The sequence below is a fragment of the Notechis scutatus genome, chromosome 3 (assembly GCF_049901735.1).
Source record: "Notechis scutatus isolate UNSWTSFEM ecotype Mainland chromosome 3, rNotScu1.2, whole genome shotgun sequence".
In the NCBI taxonomy this organism is placed as follows: Eukaryota; Metazoa; Chordata; class Lepidosauria; order Squamata; family Elapidae; genus Notechis; species Notechis scutatus.
The window spans coordinates 98,907,962-98,921,377 of NC_142011.1; the positions used below are offsets into that span (position 1 = coordinate 98,907,962).

General features: G+C 37.4%; 1 pseudogene; it reads right to left on the reverse strand.

The window, feature by feature from the left end:
- The window catches only part of LOC148131298 (uncharacterized), a 614,131-nt pseudogene extending 602,484 nt beyond the window's left edge, over nt 1–11,647 (reverse strand).
- Nucleotides 11,648–13,416: the final 1,769 nt, after the last annotated feature.

A 13,416-nucleotide genomic window follows, 5' to 3' on the forward strand; every position in this document is an offset into this window, starting at 1 on the left:
TGAATCTCTTGAATAAAAGTTGAAGCTTATACACATGCATACATATACAAGATGTACCAAAAGTCAAGAACCCAAGACACAGCCAGGGCCCATAGAGGATTTATTATATAAATCACATTAAATGTTATGATTGGTTGCTAGTTTCTTCTAAACACTTCCTTATTTGTTTGACATATAATCTTTGAACATTCCTAAGTACAGTAATATTTTCATGTGAATATATACACCCCAAAATAGAAAGAGATTGTGATTTGATACAGGGCCTGACTTTAATACACACTGTATGTGAAATTAGAAAATAAATAGATTAGTTTCTCCTACAAAATATTTTAATTTATTTATTACATTTGTTCTAGTTGCCCTACTCCAAAACACTATCAGCAGCTTACAATATTCAATATACATTTTCATTTAAAAATAAGTATGTAGCAAGACAACCAGGGGTGAGATTCAAATTTTTAACAACCGGTTCTGTGTGCATGGCTTAGGTGGTGGGTGTGGCTTGGTGGTCATGTGACTGGGTGGACATGGATTGATGGCCATGTTATTGGCTGAGTGAGGCCAACTCAATATCACTCACATCGAGGCACGCATCTCCTCCCCTGGCCTCTCATGACTGTGGGGATGCTGCAACAGTAGTAAGTGTGAAAAATGGTCATAAGTCACTTTTTCAGTGCCATTGTAACTTTGAATGGTCACTCCACACAAGCAAAGTATCAGCAAAGGAGGGGGGGGAAACTCCACAGGAAGTCTAGTCCTGTCAAGAATGTAATAAGGGTTAACGGAGCAGCAGTTTCTGTAAGCAACACCAGAATGTTTCCTTCCTGCCTTCCTTACAGGATTAGGCCAGTAATTTCTTCTAACAACCAGTTCTCTGAACTGCTTAGAATGTTAACAACTCTTTCTAGTGAATAGGTGCGAACTGGTAGAATCCCACCCCTGAAGACAACCCAGACAAAAACAGCTATAATATCTCTCTCCTCCCTTCCCTCCCTCTCTCCCTCTCTCCCTCTCCCTCTCTCTCCTTCTCCATGCACAAACAGAAAGAGAAGGACAGAGAGTGCCTGAAGCATCATAAGGAAAACCAAAAATATTGTGGTATTTCTGATGAAATTCTTAAATATGCATTGACTGCCACAAATTACTGTTACTAGAAGATTTTGCCTTAGGCAAAACATCAAGAGAATTAAAGAATTCTTTACCAGAAGGATACCTCAACTATTTATTATTAAACCTGCCTTTCAGGTAATCTTATTTATTTTTATTTATTTTTTTTTTTTTTTTTTTTTTTTTTTTTCTCTTTTCTTTTTTTTTTTTTTTTTTATTTTTTTTTTTTTTTTTTTTTTTTTTTTTTTTCTTTTTTTTTTTTTTTTTTTTTTTTTTTTTTTTTTTTTATTTGTCAAAAGCTTACAATACAACAGAAACAAGAATAAACATAAGTTTAAATCAGGATTCGCCAATCTTTTGGAACTCAGGGACCATCAAACTCATAATTTTATATCCCAGGGACCACTAACCAGTTCTGTGGGTGTGTCCTAATTTGTGGGTGTGGCTTGGTGGGCATGGCTTGTATGTAAATATTTTAAATATTTATATAAATATTGAATTTTTTATTTTAAAAAGAGCAACTTTTACCTAAAATCAGGCAAAGCATGCAGGCAGATTGAGTTGCTCACAGAATCATTCAGTAATCTATCTATCTGCCATCAGCTAGCTCAGTCTGTCACATAAAATTTGCTAACAAGCAAACTCACAAAATTAACTCACAACACACCATGTATGTAAATATGGAACTTTTTATTTTAAAAAAGAGCAACTTTTACCCAAAATCAGGCAAAGCAGGCAGGCAGATTGAGTTGCTCACAGAATCATTCAGTGATCTATCTATCTGCCATCGGCTACCTGAGTCTGTCACTTAAAATTTGCTTGCCGTGAGTCTGCACTGAATAATAGAACCTTCAGTCCTAAGGGAGGTTTGGCTGTGCTTAAAAGCAGAGCTGAAGATCTAAAGACTAGCTAGAAAGCAATAAATCCAACCATTTCCTGATTTCTAGCTAATCTAAATCTCCTGGCACAGCAGAACAGCTGATGGTCAGAAAAAGGAAAAATAGCAATTTAGCAGGCAAGTTTGCCAGGTAAGGGTGGGAGGGTTCCCACAGGCCATGTCGGTGGCGCAGCCTTGTGTTTCTGCGCCACCTGGATTAATTGCTTTGAGGGGGTGCTCTGGGGGTGAGATTCCTCTGTGGCCCACCAGCTGGCAACTGCTGGTTTAAATACAAGAAATAGGAACTAATAATTGGGGACAATAGGACAGGGACAATAGGGACGATTGTGGGCTTATGCATGCCCCTTATGGACCTCTTAGGAATGGGGTGAGGTCAATAGAGGTTAGTTTGAGGGTAAAGGAGTGGGGATTTGAGCAGGTGACAACAGAATTCGATAGTGAATTCCAGACATTGAGCACACTGTTGCTGAAATCTTACTTCCTGCAATCGAGTTTGGAGTAGTTTACATTTAGTTTATATCTGTTGTGTGCTCTTGTGTTGTTGTGGTTAAAGCTGAAATATTCATTAACTGGTAAGAACTTAACTTAACATAGACAGGTCTCTTAAACTCCAAACACCCAAATGAAAACAAATGAAAAATTAAAACACTACGATGAAACATTGGGAAATATGAATTTACTTTAACATAATAACTGAAAGGTTCTTCATGCCTTCCCTGGACTCTACCACCCAGTGGGGGGATTCAACCACCGGTTTTGAGGGTGCACTTTGTGCACACATAGAGAGTTTGATACTTCTCCTGCAATCCTGCACTCTCCTTGTGTCTTCAACAGCTGATGTGCAATCTGCAATCTACTGTGCCATGCGAAGCAGCTGAGCTTTAAAACCAGGAAATAAAGGTCAGTATAGAGCCAGGGTGGGTGGGAGGCCCTAATAGCTGATCATCGGAGTGAACAGGTTTACTCATAGATGATCCTCGGAGCTACCAGTTCAGCTGAATCAGTAGAATACCACCACTGGTACCACCCCAAGTAAGGGACACCTCACATTTTGGGAAATGATTTAGTGGCAGGATTGTTCTCTTTAAACAAAGACTGATAGATGTAAAAAAAAAAAAAAAGCCAACCCTGACTTCCTGAACTGATAGTCATCAACTTGCAACCAACCATTTAAAGTTATAACAGCAAAAAGGTGATTTATGATTGGTCATTGCACTTACCACTGTCACAGCATCCTCATGGTCACGTGATCAAAATTTTGGCCCTTGATAGCCAGCATGTGTTTATGATAATTGCAGAATCCCAGGGTTATGTGATTGCCATTTGTGAACTTTCAAGCAGTGATGGGATTCAAATTTTGCTACTACCAGTTCTGTGGGCGTGGCTTGGTGGGCGTGGCAGGGGAAGGATACTGTAAAATCCCCAGTCAGAGGTGGTATTTGCTGGTTGTCCAAACTACCCAAAATTTCCACTACCGGTTCTCTAGAACTGGTCAGTACCTCTTGAATACCACCCCTGCTTTCAAGATTCCCCTGCTTTCAAGATTCCAACAAGCAATATCAATGAGCAAAGCTGGATTCACTTAACAACTGTATGGTTTACATAAAAACTCCAATGATTTGCTTAACAACCATGGCAAAAAAGCTCATGAAACTGGGCATGACTTGCTGAATAACCCCCTTGCTTAGCAACTGAAATTCTGCTACCAATTGTGATTGTAAATTGGGGAGTACTTGCACATCTAGCTTTTTTATAAAACCCACCAACTATCTTAGCATTCTCCCTCTTACCCTTGGTGTGTTAGAGAGATAGGATCCTCGCAGCCTATACAATTACTGGCAAATACAACAGAAAAAAATCGATAAAATGATAAAATATCACCTTATGATCTGCACCAAGAGCCATATGATTAAAGAAGTGTTTCTCAACCTTGATAATTTTAAGCTAGATGGGTTTCAGCTCCCAGAATTCCCTAGCCAGCATGTTGAAGTCCACCTGTCTTAAGGTTGCACACGTTGAAAAACACTGGATTAAAGAAATCAGTCCCTTGCCCGCCCATCCCATGTTGAGAAATATAACAATTTGACAAGTGATCAATCAAATTACTTCTTTAAAAAGCGGAGGAGGAATGGATTTCTTGTTATAACAATCACAGATACACAAAAAAATAAATGAAAGCACCGAGCTGTACAAAATACACAAAAGCCATTTAAAAGGAATCTTCTATAGAAAACTACAGTATAAAGGACCATAAGGTTTTAGATAGAAACAAGATGGGATAGATCTGCTGCTAGTACTTGTAGTCCTTGACATACAATGAGTAATTTTACAACCATTCACATTTATGACAGCCTCAGAACAAGTACTTAATGGCCCATAAAGAACCACCAGAAATCATTTGATCATTATTGCAGTCTCTACTAGCTTCTCCAAAAGGTCACTGGGGAAGCTGGCAAGGAGGTTTTCAAGTAGAAGGAACGGAGGATTTGAAATCTGTTGCCCCAATGTGCTGAAGGAAATCTGTTGCCCCAATGTGCTGAAGGATTTCTCCTCCTCTCCATGGAGGGGAAGAACAGACTTCAAAATTGGTAAAGAAGACTGGCTTTGTTAGTTTTTGGGGAGGGGAAATCCCTCAGCCTTTCAGAATGATGGCATTCACACAGGTGTTTTCCAGATTTGTGAACTTGGAAAGAAAATCTCTTGGTATGATGGAGGAATGGATCTCAAATCTGGAGAAAACATTAGTGAGCACCATTGAATGGCATTGTTCTGATGGACATTTCCTTCTTCAAATTGCACCATTAGGAGCAGGAGTCTCCTAAGTGGCCATGAGAATGGGGCCCATTTGCAGGATGAAGCAGGCAGCATTGGTAGGCAACAGCTGAACAACACAAAGGAAAATGGATCTGGACATAATGGGGCAGGGAAAGAGCCTGGGACTCTTGGGTATGGTGGGAGGCAGTGGTGGTATGCTACCGGTTTGGACCAGTTCAGCCGGTAGTAAAAAAAAAAGCTGAAGATCAGCTGAGAGGGGAAAAAAAATCCTCTGACAATGAGCTGAGAGGAAAAAGAAGAGAAAAGCGCAGGATCGGCCCTCCCACCTGTCCCTGTGCTTTTCTCTCCTTTATCCTCTCAACTGATTGGCGCTGCTGGTCTCAGCTGGTAGGGTGAAAGCTGTGTTAGGCAAAGCACACCCACCAAGCCACGCCCACCAAGCCACATCCACCAAACCGGTGGGTAAAACAATTTGAATCCCGTCACTGGTGGGAGGCATGGGCTTTCTCTCCATCCCACCATGCTAGAAGGTCAGACTCTCTTCCTGATGCTCCACTTAACAACATTTACAGTCATTTATTGACTATATCTAGGTGAGCTGGAATTGCAGTCATTGAGAGTAGTAATCATGTGGCATCTCACTTAAGGACAGCTTTACTCAAGGTTGGAGATTCTGGGCCTAATTGTAAGTGGAGCATTACCTATGGTATATAGGGAACTTTGCTGTTCTAAGAGTCCAAGCTGTTTCAAAAGGATGAAAACCCAATTGCATAGAGTAAATAAATATCAGACAATAGAAGCTCCTAAGTCGCCCTCACACAAAAGGAATAACCATAGCACAATGCTAAGTAGACATGTATCTGTGTCTAACTAGGTAAAAAAAAAATTATTGAATTAGAAGTTTTCTTCTTATACGGTTTTACCAGGCCTTGCTCTTTGTTTTTCTGGAAATTGTCTTCATCTCTCTCTCTCTCTCTCTCTCTCTCTCTCTCTCTCTCTCTCAAGAAAAAGACAAGCTGTGACAGAATGCAGAGAGTAGAATGCTATCTGCCATTCAGACACATGAATTCCAAACATGCACATGTTCCTGTACTCTAATAAGAGCAAGCTGGGAAACTAGCCCAGAAAAAGTATTGAGCTAAGAAGATAAGCAATTACATTTACAGAAAAGTCTCAGGGAAAGGAAAAGGGAGCTGATGAGCTGTCATGGAGAGGAGAATTGTTCAAGTTTAGAGAAAGAAAGGAAGAAAACCAAGGTAGATTTAGGCCGCTGTTGCTACTAAAACTATGTAGATTCCAGTGATGCAAATCCAGAATGACATAAGAGAAGCCTCTGGAAAAACAAAGAAGCTAAATGGCAAGAGATCTTAGTGAAGAAGAGACAGACTTTGCACAGAGAGATTAAGTGGCAAAGTTTCAGCATAATATTATGGTACTAGCCAGAAAGATTGTCTACCAAGTATAATTAATGTTCCTGTTTAATCCTCAGAAGGGAGAAGGAATTAAAACTAGGCTTGCATATCCATGTATTCAAATAGGCAGTCTGATTTTATGTCAAACTTTTATTTTGTAAGGGTGCTATTGGTTAGGCATGCCTGACCAAATTGGCAATAAATCGAGTTCATGTTTCTTTCTGCATACTTACAGGAGTTTGGGTGAAAATATTCAAAGAGATGCTTAAACAGCAATAGCAGGAAGGAAACTTAGTAAGCATTAACTGGAAAAAAGGAAATAAAACAGAGAAAGTTGAAACACAGGAGTTATTTTGAAAGGAGTGTGTTTGTGTGTGTGTGTGTGTGTGTGTGTGAGAGAGAGAGAGAGAGAGAGAGAGAGAGAGACAGAGAGAGAGAGAGAGAGAGAGAGAGATCTGGGGATCAATTAGAAATGGTTAAGACGAAAGTAATTGAAAATTGTAAAGAAGGAAGTTGGAAGATCTTCCTTAGATATTGACCCTTCTTATAAAGAAATCTCCTGCCAAATTAAAATTCCCACTTTGGAAGAGAGAAACAATTCTGAGTCATCCAAACTTTGAGAGAGCAACAATGCCCTGCAAATGACCCTAGAGAAAATTAGGAATACATTTGATTCCTATCCTCAATGGAAATAGCTTTACACTAGTCTTGTACTCCTGAGAGCGTATGCATCAAGACAAATTCCTTGGGTGTCTAATCACACTTGGCCAATAAAGAATTAATTAATTAATTCATTCATTCATTCATTCATTCATTCATTCATTCATTCATTCACTAGAGATCTGAGGGAATATGACACAAGTCTCTTGAAACTGGGCACAAGAATTAACTTCTGTGGCCTAGTGAGGAATGCAAAACTAAGCTAATAAATGAGGCTCATTTCTCATGGTACAGCAAATGGGACCTAGACTTGGGACCTGGGATAATTTAAATCCAAATGTATCAAGGAAATTGGTTAAGACAAAAGAGATAATAGTAGCATGCAAGGAAGAAGAGCAAGTATATCATTGTCTTTTTGCAACACAGGAGATGCTTGGATAATTTTCCAGTGTTTGGATAAGCATCCTCCCTCTGGGAAATATGTACTGGAGAGGGTACAACATGCAGCTTATTTTCAGGTGCCAGATTCTATATTTTCCCACCTTCAGTTTATATTGTTGATTGTTGCTGGCATGGCCAGGTAAACTGATGCATGATGAGAGTGACCTCACGTTGGCTGGTTAATCTATTTCTACTGTCACTAGCAACAATACAGCCACAAATCTTCAGTGATGTATTCAGAACAATAAACTAGATAGTTTGCAAGTTATCCACTGCTAAAAATTTTCATGCAGCTGCAAAAAATAAAAATAAAAAAGGTACAAAGAAATCAGGGAAGAGTCAATCACCCTGACTATTTAATTGTTGAATTGATTTGGGAATCTCACCAGGATCCAAGAAATACATGTAGCCTTGCTGTGATTGTAAACATTATGTAGTTATAGCTGACACAGAAGTCAAGCTAAATTTGTCAAAAGGAAAGAAAAGAACATTCAGCAAACTAGAAGATGAAGAATTAAAAATGAATTGAAAGTAGCAATATGAAGGAGATTTGAGGGATAAAATTGGGGGAGCAAATATATCACAGGAGGCTCAAATAAATGAGAGAAATGTAAGGAAAGTAATAAAGGTTGCTACAAATAGCCTGCACTATTTCTCCTTTTCAAGGAGAAAATAGAAAAATCTCTACTTTTTTTTTAATTAAGAGTGAGCAGAAGGTTTACAATAAAACAATATGTTCCAGCCCCTCAATTCTAAACAAATAGACATATAATAACAGTTGAACAGGAAAGTGAAGACGTAAGTTATGCAAAGAAGTTTTTAAATGCTCAAATTATGTTCTTTTGAATAATCTCTTTCTCAACCACAAATTTCCTGTCCAAGAACTGATCCTTTCACATTCTTTTAAATAACCAAACTGATTCTATTTTAATTATAGTTCTAATTTTAGAATGAAAAGTAATTCTGCATTCAAATGACCAGATCGTTGTACTTGAATATAAACTTTTTAATACTTTAATTAAACAGTTTGATTTAATTCTGACTTCAAAAATGGAAGAGGGTAGCTTATAAAAGTAAAGGTTTCCTTGCCAGTCATGTCCAACTTTACGGCACAATATTCTTCTCCATTTCTTGGCTGAAGGAGCCAGAGTGGTCCAAAGACAATTTCCCTAATCATGGTCAGCATGAGTATATGCTGAAAGTACACAGAACACTGTTACCTTTCCACCAAAGTGGTTCCTATTAATCTATTTGCATTTGCATGTTTTTGAGCTGCTAGATGGGTAGGAGCTGGGGCAAGTAGTAGGAGCTCACCCTATTGCATGGAGCTCAATACTCAAACCCAAACTGTCAGATCTCCAGCTGACAAGCCCAGCATCTTTAACTGCTGAGCCATATCTAAGCATTAATTTAGCATTTGTAAACCAAAACATAAATCAAAATATAGTTATCATTTGAAAATTCTCTGAATTTTACAATGCAATTTTAAAATATTAAAATTTAAAATATTAAAGCCTGTAACATATGTCTATGCTTATGAAAATCATACATACATACACACACACACACACACACAAAATACATTAAATATATTCTAATGGTTAGTAGAAATTGCAAGCAAAACTGATACATTCTGGTAATAATCCACCAACATATTTATAAATATTAGTTTGAAGTTTAAAAATTACGTCCAGCTTGTTCATAAAAGGTGATAAGTTGTAAATAAATAAATAAATAAATAAATAAATAAATAAATAAATAAACAAACAAACAAACAGCTTCTGTAAGGAATATACATATGAGAAAATATAACCTAAGAACTTCCCCTGGTGAGCCCTCCTCAGCAATAACAGTGTGGCCTTCTTATATTCTATACACTAAAAAGATGAATCTTGGATATATCTTTCCAAGGTTCATCTAGCCTGCAGAAACTTCTATCAAAAAAGGATCCTTCCAGAATAGAAAAATATTCTGTAGGCTATCACAAATGATTCCTCTAGAAAGTCAAGAATAACCTTAGGACAAGTTGGGGACACTGACATAGGACTTCAATTCTAAACTGAGGCAGATTGTTAGTAGAAACCACAGGGATCTTGAAATGCTGGCTAGAGAGAAATATTTGCTCATGACTCTACCACAAGTAATTTGATTCATCAATTTGATTAGTTCCCTAGGCCTCTGTAAAAGAAGATAGTTATAGAAAAAACAAATATAAGGTACATATGTCCATCACTGTAAATTCTGAGGCTAACTGTTAGAGAAGAAGAACATATTTACATTTCCTTTTATAAGAACTTCCATAAAAACATATATATTTTTGTAACAAATCAACAAATAAGTGAAGGTGAAGATATGGTATTATACTAAGAAACCATTCTTTAGATCAAAAAAGATAGGACAAAATGTCATTAACTTGTATTGTTATGGTACCTTATGCTGGCAAAGAGTTGGGAAGAAAGCCAACAGAAGATATAATTACCTTTTCATCCACCACAGATGATGCAGTCATTGGCAATGGGCCACTTTCATCTTTCTCTGTCTGTATCCCACTGTCATTGTAGAAGAAAATAATATATTCCAATATGATTGAATATGATATTCAAACCAGCCTGCCTTCCATTGAGGACCTGTATATTGCAGAAGGAAGATTAAGAAAATACCACACCTATAATACTGCATACAGTTTTGGTCACCACACTATAAAAAAGACGTTGAGATTTTAGAAAAAGTGCAAAGAAGAGCAACCAGGATGAGTAAGGGATCGGAGAATAAAACATATGAAGAACTGTTATAGGAACTGGGCATGGCAAGTCTAGTGAAGAAAAGGACCAGGGGAGACATGGTAGCAGTCTTCCAATATTTGAGGGGCTGCCACAGAGAGGAAGGGGTCAAGCTATTTTCCAAGGCACCCGAAGGCCACACGAGGAATAAGGGATGGAAACTGATCAAGGAGAGATTCAACCTAGAAATAAGGAGACATTTTTTGACAGTGAGAACAATCAACCAGTGGAACAGCTTGCCTTTGGAAGTTGTGGGAGCTTCATCACTGGAGGCTTTCAAGAAGGACTGGACTGCCATTTGTCAGAAATTGTATAGGGTATCCTGCTTGGGCAGAGGGTTGGACTAGATGATCTACAAGATCCCTTCCAACTTTGTTAATCTGTAATATGTAACCTACAGATTCCTCAATGCAGGACATAAATTGTTTCAGCTCCTCCCTTCAGGATGCATTGCATGTCAAAGCAACCAGATACAGATACAGTTTTTCCCTCATGTCATCACTCTGCTGAACACCTAATTCCCACAGTACTTATATATACATATATTATTTACCCATGTAGTATTGTTGCATTGTTATTATCATTCTCATCTTTTTTACTACCTTCTCTTATTGGTATTATGGTGGTTAATCTTTGGTGAGATTCACAGCCTTTGGAGCTGGTTGGTAGCTCAACAGCTCAACTCCTAACCGAAGACTTAGGAACTGTTAAGGTAGCATCAGAGGATATAATCTGTTCCAAGTAGGCTGTTTTTTTTTTTTTTTTGTGTGTGTGTGTGTGTAGAATCAGGGTATTCAGGTCTGATAAATTCAGAATTTCCAAATAGCGAGGTAGCCCTTTAGGTATTGCTCCAAGGGCTCCAATTACAATTGGGATAACACATGATTTCTTTTTCCAAAGTTGCTCAACTTCAATTTGTAAGTCCCAGTATTTTGTGATTTTTTCGTGCCGCTTGTCTTCAATTCATGCATCACCATTTGGTTCATGCAATATCAATGAACCAAACCTTTTTCTTTTCAACTATTGTTATGTCAGGTGTGTTGTGGACAAAGTGCCTGTCAGTCTGAATTCTGAAGTCCCACAAGATCTTGACTTTTTCATTCTCCAGAACCTTCTCAACCTGATGTTCCCAGTAGTTACTATACTCAAATCTAAACTTTTGGCACAGTTTCCAGTGAATGATTTTAGCAACTTGGTTATGGCGTTCTAAATAGTCAGTGTGAAATTTTGCTGCACCCACTAATTAAATGGTCAACTGTTTCATCTTTCTCATTACAGAGGCGGCATTTGCTGTTGGTGGTGACATACCGAATCTTTGCCTTCATGCAATTTGTGGCTAAGGCTTGTTCTTGAGCAGCCAAAATAAAGCCTTCAGTTTCTTTTTTCAGTATTCCCAATTTTAGCCAGTCCCAAGTAATCTTTTAGTCAGCTTTACCTTCAATACTTTTCAGATATTGGGCATGCGTAGCTTTGCTTTTCCAATTTTCAGTTTGCTTCTCAATTACTTCATTTTGGTATTCAGCTTTTGATTTGGTTGTCTCCAAAAGACCTTCTTTATGTACTTCCTTAATCATTGGCTCTTCACTTTTCTGGATGTAGTCATTCAAGCTGTGTCTTTCTTCTTCTACAGTCTGCTTTACTTATAGGAGACCTCGACCACCCTCTGCTCTTGGTAAATATTGGTATCATCATCATCATCATCATCATCATCATCATCATCATCATCATCATCATCATTCTGTTGCTCCTGAGATAAATTTCTTGTGTGTCTAATCACATTTGGCCAAATAAACCTATTCTATTCTATTCTATTCTATTCTATTCTATTCTATTCTATTCTATTCTATTCTATTCTATTCTATTCTATTCTATTCTACCCTATTCTATTCTATTCTACCCTACCCTACCCTACCCTACCCTACCCTACCCTACTCTATCCTGTCCTATTTTATTCTATTCTTGCATTATTTATTCATCCAGAACAGGATACTGAAAAAGTACTGGGATGGATGGATGGATGGATGGCTCCAGCAGTATATTAGGATTTACTCTATATCCTTATAAGCTATAAGATTTTATTATATGACTACATTCAGTTCTGTGCAATCTGCGTATGTGTTTTTATGCGTACATTGGTGGTTAGTATACTTAATCTCTCACACATTATGTGTGCATTATGTATTGAGAAGAAAAACTCATGACCTTGACAAATGTCTGAAAAAGAATAGTGTATTTAAAGGATTTCTTTTTATGAGTTTATGTGAAATGATCTAAAAATATAGATGTTTTCTTTTGGAGCTTGCCTTTGGCAATCATAGACTGCAAAAGGTTTTCAAAACATTTTATCATCAGTCCTTTATGAGAAACTTCTAGGGTTGGAGGGGGGCACACACCAAGTGGCAAGTGAAAATAAAATGCTCTGAGGCTTATTAGTATAATGTCAATATTTTAAGAATATATTTTTATAATGTAAATGAGTTTTTTAAAAAGGCAAAACTTATATAACTAGGTGCTTTGAAATTATTGGAAAGGATTGTATAATTCATATTTGTACCACTTGAATCACATGTGGGAACAGCCTGGTTGTTTCCTAGGAGAAATTGCAGAACAAAGAAACATTTTTTTAAAGTCCCGTTTTTCCATGCTATGGGTTAGATTGCAAAGAATACGTAAAATGTAAATGAATATATAAATATTGTATATTATATAGTATGCATATTATCCTCTGGAAGACTGGAGTCTGACCATGTTGGAAGTAGTTTAAGAATTAACTCACAATCAAATGTGTTGGGTGAATTTCTTAATACAAAAAGATTTGGGGCTCCAGATCATAGTCTAGCAGCTTCTTCAGTACATCAGGAGACTGGTAGTATTTTTTGCACAGTATACTTCCTTGGTTGTAAATTAATCTATTTTCTGAATTTATATGATACATATGATTACTAAACATATGTAACTAACACCAATTCAGCTGCCCTAACATTCTAAGCCACAGAAAAACTAACAAGGTTAAAACTAAGCAAGCTTAGCATTTTGTGTTAAAGCTGCCTCTAGGTTTTTTTAGGGTCCTAGTTAATGGTTAAACATTTCTACAGAGGGTGGGGGAGAAGGCTGCTTTAAAAAAACATGGATAAGAAGAAAAAATAAAACATAAATTTAAGGAAAAAATGCCCAGATGTTTATACGAATATCTTAGAAAAGAAACCATAAAGACATTTCAATATATTTATTTTATTGCCTCTCCCACGGTTTTAAATATCTACAGTTATATGCTTTATCTACAATTTTCCAAGGGGCACAATAGCTTAGCGATTAAAGATGTGGACCTTGTCAGCTGGAGAGT